This window comes from Cavia porcellus, unplaced genomic scaffold (assembly GCF_034190915.1).
Source record: "Cavia porcellus strain 051 isolate PalLab524CR breed Dunkin Hartley unplaced genomic scaffold, mCavPor4.1 scaffold_4, whole genome shotgun sequence".
NCBI lineage: Eukaryota > Metazoa > Chordata > Mammalia > Rodentia > Caviidae > Cavia > Cavia porcellus.
This window is the reverse complement of record NW_026947487.1, coordinates 103,826,430-103,836,447: the sequence shown is the minus strand read 5'-3', so window position 1 is coordinate 103,836,447 and position 10,018 is coordinate 103,826,430. Positions and strand designations below refer to the sequence as shown.

At 35.7% G+C, this 10,018-nt stretch overlaps 1 pseudogene; it reads left to right on the top strand.

Annotated features, from left to right (window-relative positions):
- Window positions 1–5,967: 5,967 nt before the first annotated feature.
- On the top strand, window positions 5,968–7,413 carry LOC100722269 (small ribosomal subunit protein uS5-like; annotated as a pseudogene).
- The last annotated feature ends 2,605 nt before the right edge of the window (window positions 7,414–10,018 follow it).

The following is a 10,018-nucleotide window of genomic DNA, read 5'->3' as shown; positions in this document are numbered from 1 at the left end:
TAAGGAATTTGTATCCAAAAGAAATAAATATATTATACACCCATCTCCATCCAATGATGAATGGAAAATGAAACATAGTACTATTACTTAATAAAAGAAAAAAGAAAAAGGTGAAACAGTGACAGGTGATATAATACGGTTAAATCCTAAAAATACTATGGTAAGTGAAAGCAGTCAATTACAAAAGACAAAGTATTATATGATATTGTACATACAAATGTTCAGAATAGGCAAATTTACAAAGACAAAAACTGGATTCATGCTTACATTGAGTAGGAAGCATAAAAGCACAAGTAGGAAGGAATAAAGGGAATAACCACCAAAAGGCACAAGAGGTTTTTTTGGTCATTTTTTTATTTTCAAGAGGATAAAATTAAACGCAACAAAACAGCACATAAGAAAGCAATCTAAGAGACATAAATTTCAAAGCAAGACAGAGATCTTCAATATCTATCGTATTGTCTCTTGTGTTCTTCCAAATAGTTGTCTATATCTTCACACACAGAGAATGCAAATAAACCAACATAGTAAAAACTGATCTGAACAAGATGAGGAAGGCATTTTAGGTCTTCAAGATCAGACAATAGGGAACTCAACAATGGATGTCAGACTGTCTCATTCTCTTCAAAATAGCTGTCCATACCTTCATGTATGTTGAAATTAAACAAAACAAATCAGGATAAAATCACTCTGAACAAAGAATAAAAGTACTGCTGGATTTCACATCATGATGCTATGGAATCAGCACTGGGTCCTGTAGTGTTTCTTTCTCCTTAAAGTAATTGTTCATTTCATCATGTGTTATATGATGAGTTCTCATAAATTGTTTATAGGTTCTGCACATGCATGACTCTCTACATGTATTTCTATTCTTCCTGAATTAGAGGGAAAAACAAAACAAAGAAAGACAAAACAAAACAAATTCCTATGAAATGAAAGTGTCATATAAAACCACAGTACAAGGTGTTCTACAATGGTTACTGTGTTGTCTCTTGTTATCTTCAATAGAATTGTCCATATCATCAGGCATAATATAATTGAATATAGCAGTACATAACAATATTAATAAAAACAAAACATTGTAGACAGTGTAAAACTTCAAAAGCATGTAATAATCAAACCAGAGCAGTTAGCCTATGAATCTTGTCATCTTCAGTGTAGTTGCCTATACACCCGGACTTGATACTATCAATCATAACAGATTTGAATAAAATCTGTCAATATCAAACAGCAATGTAACAAACTAGATTCAACTAAGATCAGTCATGGTAAAAGAGCATATGTTAAAAGGGCTTCAGATTAAGTTAATAGGAAATTAAGGATGATTACCACACTATATCCTGCTATTTTCGGGATAGCCGTCTGTGCCCTCAAATCCAGTGCAAGTAGACAAACTGGAACAGATTATAGTCCATCTAAACAAGGCAGTGTGAGTAATGTGGGTTTTAAGTCCTGATACACTATTACCAATATCCTCTGCCTTCTTTTTTTAGACTATTCCTCCCCTTTGACTCCCACAGAGAGCACTGTGCATTTTGAGTCCCGCCAACTCCCTCAGTATTTAGATTGGGAGCAGCAATCTATTATTTACCTACATGGTTCCAAACCTTCTCACTCCTAGACTTGATCTCAAGTTGTATTCCTTTACCTACAAAAGCCTCATGGTTTTCCTTCATTATAGCTAAGTAGTTCTCTATTGCACCTAAGTATTCTGTCTTTTCAACTTAACTGCAGGTGCTGGTTGAGTTGCGCTTATTTCTCTTTAGTTCCCTGACACAAAGAACATTGTTTTTCTCACATTTGATTTTCGGTCCACAAACCCTTTTTTAGGTTAATTATATTTCCTTTATAGAGCATCTCGGTGGACCCTACCTCCTGATCTACTCTGCTTGTGTTTCTTTCTTTTTTTAAAAAGTGTATCAAGGCCATCTATATTAGAGATAAATAGCCAATCTTCTCTGTCTCATTTCTGTTATGCTATTTTTCTGCCACTGGTTGTCTGCTTTTTCTCCTTCATTCCACCATCTGCTCCATTCATTGAGACCTCTCTGCCACTGTTCTTGATATCCTTGTATTTCTTTTTCTTTCTCTAGAATGTCCTTCAGTATTCCCTGTAGAGTTGGATTAGTAGTCCCGAATTCCCTCAGTTCCTGTTTGTCTTGGAAGCATCTTGTTTCTCCATTAATTTCTAGAGACAGTTTTCCAGGGTACATCCATCTGGGCTGGAGGTTATTTTCTTTCAGGGCTTGGAATGCTTCACTCCAAGCTCTTCTTGATTTGATGGTCTGTGTTGAGAAGTCTGCAATTTTGATGGTTTTTCCTTTATAGGTGATCTGTTTCTTTTCTCCGACAGCTTTTAGTATTCTGTTCTTATATTGAATTTCAGGGATCTTGATTATTATATGCCTGGGTGTAATTCTGTTTTGGTTGTAGGTGGCCAGAGTTCTGTATGCCTCATACATCTGAATATCATTTCCTTTTCCTATGCTTGGGAAGTTTCCCTTAATTATTTCTGTGAATAGTTTTTACCACCACTTCTTCATTCACATTTTTTATTCTTAAGTTATAGATCCTCTTGTGATCTTCTAGCCTTTGTACTGTTACTGCCTGTTTCCTTGTTATTTTTAAGAGATCTTTCCTTTCATGATCACACATTGCAAACCTGTCTTCAAGATTTGATAGTCTATCCTCAGTTTCTTTCAAGTAGTTTTACCAGCTTTCAATGAAGTTTTTAATTTCTTGGTAATCTCTTTGAATCTGCTTCATGTATTCTAGGTTTTCTCTATATTCTTCATTGAATGTTTCTCTCCTTTTTTTGTGTTCCTCCATTCTTCTGTGTCTTCTTGAGAGGTGGTTAGCATTTCTTTTATTAATCTACTTATATTGTGCTATACTTAATTAAATATTTCACTTTTGAACTCGTCTAAGAGGTCCTGAAGATATCTTTTTATGTCCACTCATGTGGTGGCTGATATTGCAGGTTTGCTGTCCTCAGTCTTCTTTTGTCCTGGATCAATATTCACAGGGTTGGGAGCCAGGGGCTTTTTCTCATTTCTCTCTCTTCTCATGTTTTTGGTTTCTTCCATACAGGTTTTTCCATACAGGTGTATAGTGGAGGTCCCAGCCCCTTTGAAGTGTGCTGGCTAGGAATTTCTGCCCTCTCTTGTTTGCTGTTGTTCACTGAGGTGCAGTCAGGGGTGGTGTATGCTGGCCACTTCCCTCCAGGCCAGTCAACCTTTAAGGGGCCTTCAACATGTTAGTGTGTACACCGTGTACAGAATTGGTTTGGGATAACTTATTGAGTCCCAGCCAGAGGCATGACCCAGGTCAAGCAGATTCCACCAATCTGCTCTGGAAAGGGGACAACCGACAAAAGTCATTGCTGTTCCTTATTCCTGCCTGATTCCAACATGTCATCCAGTTGGCTGCCCCTTTTCCGTGAGAGGATCCTATTCCCCGCACTCACCGGAAGTTAATACAGGTCTCCACACTGGCTCTGTTCTCTGTTGGGCTCGCTAACCTCCAACTTCAGTGCAACAGCAGATCAGGGTCGCAGCAGTGTGAGTTCGGGCCGTTCCAGCGAGAGTGCCATGGCCACTGATCTTAGCTGCTCCAATGGTAGCCCTGGGTCTGCATGTTTGACCAGCTCTTTTCCCTTTAGTTTCTTCCTGGGTTGAGAGGATCCATCTCCCTCTGTCCAGCCCTCTCCAAGATGTTTTATTCTGGCATCTGAGTGGTCTCTGTCAGGAAGCCTCTGTATGCTGCTGCCTACTGATCCGCCACCTTTGTCCCTTTGTCCTTAAAAGCCAGGGGAGGAGAGTATTGGCTATATACAAACACCAGCCAGAGACAGCAGCTCCCCAAATGGGAAGACAGACGGCAGCTGATTCTGTTAGCCTCACTCTACTGAAGGAACAATATTTCTTTGGGAGTGAAGTAAAATGTTTTAAAACTAGATTTAGCTAATAGTTTAGAACTATTAAAACTTAGTATATTTAGAACATAGTATATTTAGAATATACTAAGTGCCACTGAATTGTACCCTACATACTAAGTTATGTATATTTATGGCACGTAAATTATCTCAAAAAACCTTTTAAAAATGCCTGGGGATGGAAATGTAAAATGCTACAGCAACTTTGAAAATCAAATTGGTAACATTCACTATAGTTACATATACATATACACCCAGGAAGTTCATTCTCAGGCACATATTAAAGCAAAGTCTTAAACCTGAGCACAAGAAACAGGTACAAGGATAGTCAGTGTAGCATTGATTTTGATACTTTAAAAAACAGAAACTACCTAAGTGCTTGTTAAGAAATAAGTGTTAAACTGAAACATATTGTTAAATTGAAATACCATATAAAATATATCAATGAAAACGAAACTTAAAAATAGAATATTGAGAAAAAGAAACAACAGAATGATACAGACAGTGCATTACTCTTTATTGCTCTAAGGGATGTTCTACAACAACATATACTACTTTTGGACAAAAAAGAAGAGATATAATAATGTAAAAATTTCTTAGGTATGAAATCCATTAATTTCAAGGCATTATTTCTGAGAAAAAAGGTAATAGAAAGTAAAGACATGAACTGTATTTATAATGTATTATTATGTTAAAATTCTGTAGCAACCACCCCAGACTGAATTTATTAACCTGTGCAGTGGACATTGGGTATTATTTATATTAGCTTCCATCTTTTTTTTAAGTTCCATCTTTCAAAGTATGTTTAAAATATATTTTAACCCAAATAGCACAATCCAATTCATTCCTTCATTCTTTCATTCATTCAGCACTGGAGAGTAAACCTATGGTAAATTACACTAAGCTACATCTCAAGTCCTCTATGTCTTTGAGACTCTAAATTATCCGGACCAATTCAAACTTGCAATCTTTTTGCCTCATCCTCCCATACAGGAATACACCACAGTGCCTGGCTATAATCCAGTAAATTTAAAGTTTCCAAAAAGTGTAAAGTCTCTCAAAAATATTTTTGTTTTTTTTTCAATGAATATATAGGCAGCATTAGAATACTACTAAAAGTAAAAGGATCCACTTAGTCAAAATACTAATATCTTTTCAAAGGTGAAATTACTATGCATTAATTCCAACACTTTGAAAATCAGATGCCCTCTGACCTTCCTACCAATGTTACCTGACAAGGTCATTGTTTCTAGAATATAATTATTAAAGAATGAGCAAGAACATTTAGTCTAGTATTTGCTCTACTGTTTCCTCAGTAGAAATCACAGAAATGACAACTGTAATTAAATCTTTTTTAAAAAATTACCTATGAGTTTTAAGTAAGGATGAAAATTATTTCTAACCTTACGAACTTTAACACTGCACCGTACTAAAAGAAATTCTTCCAGTTTTTCTATATATTAGTAAAAAACATGACAGCTAAATAAATGGGAAGTCTTCACTTCTGACCTTTCACAGCTATTCAAAAGAAGCAATTCTGTTTGCCACAGATATAACTGAAACAATTTTAATATTTAAAACTAAATCATCTATTATCCAAAAAAGCTGAATGCTTTAAGAAAACCATTATTACATAAGAAGACAAAGTTACCATTTAGCCAATGAGCTGAAGAGGTCAGCAGGGTCTTTTATCACCTGGCAATGATGTTTTACATTTGGAGAAAAAAAGATTTTTCTAAGTTGAAAGGAAGTAGGGAAATCTACAACTATGACTACTATATAAAAGTTTAACTTTTAGAAAAGGTCCCATTTTTGATCATGTAACAAAAAGATGGTTTCATTGACTTTTTTCCAAAGAAATATAATAAGATAAAGACAAAAACTTCTATACCGTCACCTACATTTACTATATCATTACTTATATTCCTATCAGGGGTGACAAATTTCATCTATGGGCCAACTCTAAATGATGAAAAATAGCTGATCAAATACTGTCAAGAGTTTATGAGACTTCTTCCACAGGGAAACACCAAATGGCGGAAGGCACTGGTATAGCGGGAGGCACTGGAGGCCCCGAGGCCCTGAAGGCCCAGACATGTAAGGTCATAGTGGCTTCAGCTTCAGAAGTGGCCTTCAAGGCCAACGTGGATTCTCACTCTGCAGGGTCCAAGGTCACACGGTAAGGCCCAGGACAATGAGTGGATTCCTGGCACCAAACTGGGCTGACTGGTCAAGGACATGAAGTTCAAGTCTCTGGGGAAAATTTAGCTCTTCTCCTTAGTCGTCGAGGAGTCTAAGATGGTTGACTCTCTCCTGGGCACATCCCTCAAGGATGAAGTTCTGAAGATCACACCTGTGCAAAAGCAAACTCCCGCAGGCCAGCGGACCAGGTTCAAAGTATTTGTCACCTTTAGGGGCTACAGAGGTTATATTGGTCTGGGTATAAAGCATTCCAAGAAAATAGCCACTGCCATTGTCAGGGCCACCACCCTGGCCAAGATGTATACCATCCCTGTGCGGAGGGGCTACTTGAGTAACAAGACTGGCAAGCTCCACACTGTCCCTTGCAAAGTGATGGGCTGATGTGGCTGTGTTGGTGCCACTGATACCTATCCCTAGAGGCACTAGCTTGTCTCACAGCCCTTGTGCCCAAGAAGTTGCTGCTGGCTGGTACTGTTGACTGCTACACCTCTGCCAAAGGCAGGACTGCTACTTTGGACTATTTTGCTAAGGTCACATTTGATACCATCTCCAAGGCCTATAGCTACCTGACCCCTGACCTCTGGAAAGAGTCTATGTTCACAAAGTCCCCCTATTGGGAATTCACCAGCCATCTTGTGAAAACCCACACCAGAATCTCTGTGAAGAGGACCCAAGCTCCAGCAGGAGCTACAACATAAGGGTTTTTACACAAGAAAAATAAAATGAATGAAATCTGAAAAAAAAAAAAAAAAAGATGTGGGAGCTTCCAGCAGAGTGGTAGTTTAAGGAAAAGGAATGGTGATATGTGAAATTTTCCAATCTAGCTTTATATCTATAAATAAAGACAAGAAAAATGAATTGTATTTACTTATACATAGGTATGTTTCTGGATATGTAATATTTCCTGTCTAAATTATTTAAATAAAATTCAAATAATTATTAGCACTTATCATCAGAAATAAATACAAGTCAGGGCTTCACAGAAAGATTCTCTCAACTATAAGCAATGTACAGGAATGGTGGGAATGCCACGAGCTACAGGAGAAAAAAATCATTACCTGAAAATATTTATTGTTTTACCTATTCTGAACTTCTTATATAAATAGAAACATCAATATGTAGCCTTTTATGACTGGCTTCTTTCACTTAGCATAAGACCTTCAGTGCTATAGCAGTTTAACAGTGCTATAGCACGCATATAAGAATGTACCACTACTTCATTCCTTTTTATGGTCACATAATATTTAATTGCATTTTACATTATATTGCTAATATCAGCTGACAAATCTTTGAGTTATTTTTGCTTCATTTTAAAATAAAATATTTTATTGGTTCAATAATACCATTTTCAAACATTTTATTTAAGAATTTCAAAGCACAATTGGTACCAATAATGTCTAAGAAATGGCCTTGCTATGTTTTTCACAGTTGTTGAAAATAAAGGAGAAAAATTATTTTGGTATTCTTCAGTAAAACTTAGAAGTAAACACATCTTTAGTATCACCAGACATAGGAATATTATAATAAATTTAATGTTTGCACTCTCACATGCAATGTACCAAGGAGGGTCTGCAAGGAGAATGGGAGGGTATTGTTCAAATATTTTAAATATAATGTTGCTTTTATCTTGTGCTGAACATACAGAATACATTCTTTAACTCAACAATTATTTTTGAAAGAGCAGTTTAGCAATATAGCTAAAACAATTTATGTATATATGCATTTATCTATTTGCATGTTTATTTATTTTTACTAGTACATACTTGCAGAGCATAATGATTATAGCATCATGGGGGGCTGGTACACATCCATAACATTTCAATTCTTTTTATTTCCCCTGTGCTCTCCTCCCTACACCCCTTCTTCCACCGCTTGGTCCTCTTCCCATTTGCCAAAGATCTCTCAGTTTTCTATCTTTTATTTTCTTCTTTATTTATACTTCGACTTTCTTGCATTAAAGAAGCCCTGTGCTATTTAAATTGTGTCTGATTTATTTCACTTAACATTATTGTCTCAAGGTGCATCCATTTTTCTACAAATGATTCAAATATATCATTTCTTATGGCTGAATAGTACTCCATTGTGCATAAAAACATTTTCTTTATCCATTCATCTGTTGATGGGCACATGGGATGCTCCCAAGATTGAGTTAATACGAGTTGTGCTGCTATAAACATGTGAATATGATGTCCTTAACACTTTTGGAAAAATACATACAAAGGAAATAAGTAGGTCAAGTGGAATTTCTACTCTTAGTTTCTTGAAGAATCTCTATATAGATTTCCCTAGTGATTATACTAGTTTACATTCCCAGTAACAATGCAGAAGTGTTCCTTTTCTCCTTCAGCCTAACCAGCATTTGATATTATCTGGTTTCTTTATGATTAGCTAAAATAATCCTGAAACCATAAAATTTCTGAAGTTTTGTGACTATTTTCCATATTTACAAGAAGTACCGATGTATTTTTATTTAAAGTGTGACTTTTCTTTCTCTTCTCTTTGTAACCTCTCTTTCAAAAGTAAAATAAGTGGTTTTCTGTTAATGAATTAATAGACTTTTAATATTTTACATACATTGTGAGCTGTTTAAACTTAGTCTAAACTGTTTAAATTTAGATACTTGATGATTTGTTTTGTGAAACTGATAAAATGAAGATTCGTATTAATGTTAGTTAACAGGTCAACTAATATATTATCTAGGAATATGTGGTTATAGTTCTGTGAAAGAAATAATACAGTCAGTGTTCACCAGATTGTAAAAATATTGTAAGAGCTCAAAATTTAAAATACAAAATGAAAAGCAAAACAACTCAAAATAACTTAATCATTTCTTAATCATTTTCCATAATCTTCTTACTGAACAGATCTTTTTCCTTTGGTGGAATTTTAGCTAGGCAAATGTTCTACCACTTATCTATATCCATAGCCCTATTAAAAAGATTTTAAGAGGTTCAGAATGTATTCTAATACAGAAACGTAGTTAAATGGCTTCAGGAAAGTAATCATTAAACCTGTAGAGAAGAGACCTAGCATTCCTATCATAAAAGTAAACCACTCATTGCAAAATGCAGACAAATTCCAGTCTTAGTAACTCTTAGTAAGTCTTTCTTAGTAAGAAAGCTAGGTTCTTTCAAAATGGAATGCAACATAGTGTTATCAATATATTGCCCAATTACCCAGAATCAACCCAGAAATAATGGCTGATTCTGATCATTCCTAGGAACAGTCTTGACACACTCTCAGTGTCCTTTAGGGTTGTTTCCTATTTCTACTTTAAGTACAATCTTACATTTTTATTACTATAAGAATGCTTTTAGTAATACTGGCATACAAATTTACACATGAAAATACTTTCATTTCTCTTAGGTATATTCCTAAAAGTAGAATTTCTGAGTCATCTAATAACTCTATGTAATGCTTTGAAAACTGTGTTCCAAATTGGCTGTGTCATTTTATATTCTCACTAGTAATATATGAAGCTCATAATTATTAAATATCCTCATTAACAGTTGCTGTGGTCTTTTGGTTTCAATTTTACCCCTTTTACTAGGAATGAAGTAGCATTTCCTTATAGGCTGGATTTGGCCCTTTTTTTGGGCAGGATAGTTCATGCTTGATCTTAGCCACAGGACTTAGAAGTGATGGCTCTGTAGTTCAGGTTGGCTTTGAACTCACTATGTAGCCCAGGCTGGCCTTGAAATTGTGGTGATCTTCCTGCCTCAGTCTCACAAGTGCTGTGATACAGGCATGTGCCATTAGCCCAGTTTGGATTTCTATATTAAGTGACTTTTCAGAACTTACTGACCTTTTATGTGTTTCCATTTGCAAACTTCAAGTCCTTTGCAGATTTCACAAGAGTAATTTAGCACTTTTTGTTGTGAG